Below are 3614 nucleotides of genomic sequence, written 5' to 3'. Positions count from 1 at the left end.
AATTGAAGAGTATGTTTTGGAGGAGGGAGTAGGGGGAGAAAGGAAAATAAAGGGGTGTGTATGTGTGGTTGTGTGTGTGTGTGTGTGTGTGTGAAAGAGAAAGAAACTCAGAAACGTATTACTTTTTTTCATGTTTGAAAAAGTATTTTTTCCTGGTGAAAGCACAGCCTAACACAAAATCCAAGGATGTGTTTTATAATCAAATATGCATTTTTATATATGTTTCAAATGCAAACATTAAGCTGCTTTGTTGCTGAGAAGGGAAAGAAAAGCCCTCTCTCCCTTTCAAAGTTACTTTTAATTTCTTTTAGTTAAAACAAATGACAGCTAACATAGTTACATCACACAGATACCCAGATAATCTAGAGACTCTCAATGTGAACACTGGAATTTTGCCAGCAGACAGGTAGGGAGAGAGGAGAAGCAAACAATACTTTGTGGCCAGGGACAGGGCTACAAGGCTTTCTATGCCTGATCGCTTTTATTTCTCAGTGGTGTTTGCCAGCATTATTCCTATTTTTCATGTGAAGAAACTAAGGACTGGAGAGGATGCTCAGGGCTCTACAGCCAGTGTGAAGGAGGTTTTCTGTTTGCAGAACTTGGTTCTGGATTTTTAAGAAAACATAGAACATAGGAATATAGTTTAAAAAAATCAAAATGCATATTAAAACTTATAGGGAAATGGTAATGCTTTCATTTTCATTGGAGCTCACTGCTCTTTTGTACCATCTCTTGAAAGACTGCCAGAAGGAACATATGATTTATCAGAAATCTGTTGTCTGTACCCACTAGCTGGAGTTTTCACCACCTTCCTCCAGCATCTTGAGACCTAGCTAATCCTGCCTAAGTTTTGGACTTTTTCTTCAGGATCATAGTGCAGAGTAGTTCTTTAACTCTCAAAGATTTTTAAAAACAAGAGTTATTTTTTAAAAACCTGATTTATCACTGCTGAGTGCAGTAGTCTTAACCACTAGAACCACTGATAACTGTGTGTGTGCATGCTCATGTGTTCATGTAAACACGTGTGTGTGTGTTTGTTTGTGTGCACCAGAGTGTTTTCTAAAGCTTTTGGAAGACAAAGATGATATAGAAATTTGGGCCAGTATAAATGCTAACTGTTGGAGAGTTGATAAAGAGATGGTCTGTGCTTACTCCTGTGTTCAATCCTCTGCCGCGTGCCAGTGTTTATGTGTTTTAGGCAGTCATTCATTTATTGGCATTCAGTTGGCAGATGGAGTGTGTGTACCTACTCTGTGGCAGACACATAGATGTTTGAGGTTAATAATGGGGAAAAAACAGCATGATCGTTGACTTCAATTCTGCTGAAGTGATAGAGACAATAATAAAAAAAATACACAGTTAAATCTAAAATGGCATCTGCAATACCTGCTGCAATGGAAAGGCTGGGAAGCTAAGAGATATAGATATTGGGGGACATCATATAGATCAGGGAGATCAGATAAGTTTTCCCTGGTAAAGAAAGGATGAGCCTGAAGGAAGATTAGACACTGCTTCTGGTCTGGGGAGGTTGGAAGAGGCAGTTCCTCAATGCACTGAAGCCCTCAGGCAGGAGGAGAGCCCAGGAGATGCAGGGAGCCAGGATGAAGGGCTGGCTGGAAAGGGTGAAGGAGTGAAGGAAGGAAAGACATATCCTCAAAGGTAATGTGGATGAGCTGAATAAGGATTTTATTTAGGGATCCTGAATAAAACATGTCCATTTGGCTAAAAAGTAAAAGCAGAATCTTTTTAGAGCTTTTAATACACCCACCCTGGGGTATTTGGTATGCTGGCAAAGGTAATTTGAATTAGGGTTTAAGATCTTTAAGGCTTTTAATATTTATATTTGATGATAAGAGAATATAGCCTGCCCAAGGAGTTATGTACACACATTCAAGGACAGAATTTATTTTAGTTGAAAATGAATTCAGGGAGAAGAAAAAAGACAATTTGTAACTTCAGAACACAATCATTTTTAGTAGTGATTTTTCTTTTTTTAGAACATTCTTGGAATCTTATTAGCACATCAGCAAACCAGAGAATTTCGGGAAAGGATAATCAAGAATTAATAACTGGGTTTTTCCAGGCTCTGAGATCTGAGATGACAGAGATTTTGCTAGCTGATTAGGGCAGTAAGGTTTTATAAATCACTTCAGGTTTATCGCATCATCTGTTGTGATTGTGGTTGGGAAGTTTAAGAAGAGTTTATAAAATGAACAGCATGATCTGTGTAATTTAAGGATGAAACAACAGTTTAAATATTAATATACACAAAGATATTTTATAATCTTGTAACAAATCCTTTCAGAGGAATTTTAAACCCATGTCCAAACATTCTGTTCTTTTAAATATATTCTAACATTTTTATAAATCATTTCCACTTTTCTGAATTTTATATTTTTCTTCCTATAATGGATTTTCATAATCAGAAAAGATTAGCTCAGTAATCACGAATTGCCTTTTAAGATTTGGTGGCAAATCAAGGGAATTAATAAGGCACTTAAATCCCATCCTTGACATCATTAAAAGCATCAAAAGCCATTAATATAAAACTTCTTTAAACATTTCAAAACTGGAAAAAGCATAGATGGTTCTTTCAGTTCTTCAGGCTCTTCCCCTAATGATGCATTAGGATGAGATTTTTGTTCAGTGCTCAGCTTGCAGTGTAGTAATTTTTCTATGTAAGCCACAGAGCCTCCGCTTCCTTCTGTTAAAGCCTTAATATGAAAGCCAATTAATGAGGTGCAAGCAATAGTGAGTCATTAACTGTTCATGCCAGTCATGAATACAGCACACTTTCATGTCCTGTAATGTAGAAAATACCTTATTAAGTTTTGAACTTGGGGATGACCAGGTCTCTGGAAGGAACAGAATGCATTACATTAATGGATGGTGTTGGTCTAAGAAATTTTGCTGCTACTAAATAGCCTTGAATATGTTATGTGAAAATACAGGGGCTTCCCTGGTGGTGCAGTGGCTGGGAATCCCTCTGCCAAGGCAGGGGACATGAGTTCGAGCCCTGGTCCGGGAAGATCCCACATGCCGCGGAGCAACTAAGCCCGTGCGCCACAACTACTAAGCCTGCGCTCTAGAGCCCGTGAGCCACAACTAATGAAGTCTGCGTGGCTAGAGCCCATGCTCTGCAACAAGAGAAGCCACCACAATGAGAAGCCCGCGCACTGCAACAAAGAGTAGCCCCCGGTCGCTGCAACTAGAGAAAGCCCACGTGCACCCAGCCAAAAATAAATAAACAAAAAAAGAAAGAAAGAGGAAATACAATAAAGAAAATACATTCAAAATCATACGATGCTATACATAATTAGAAGTTTCAGAATGAATTTTCATACTGTGCTACTGTAAATTATATTTTCCATAATTTTTTAATGTCCAAGGAATATTTAAGGTACTATAAAGGAAAAGGAGAATAATAAAAAGTATGTCTCTGAAGGCTTTTCTAATTAAAATAGATTTCTTTTCTTTTTATATGTACATACTTCTTCCCCCCTCTTTTGTATGAAGTTTCCTTCATGTGCTGCTGTATAATTTAGTGAGTTCCAAAGTTCTAAAGAGGTGGGGTCAACCCAAAGACATTCTTCAAAATAACATACTTGTTGAAA

This window comes from Lagenorhynchus albirostris, chromosome 8, assembly GCF_949774975.1.
Source record: "Lagenorhynchus albirostris chromosome 8, mLagAlb1.1, whole genome shotgun sequence".
Lineage (NCBI taxonomy): Eukaryota > Metazoa > Chordata > Mammalia > Artiodactyla > Delphinidae > Lagenorhynchus > Lagenorhynchus albirostris.
The sequence above is the reverse complement of the archived record's forward strand: the minus strand, read 5'-3'. Positions refer to the sequence as shown.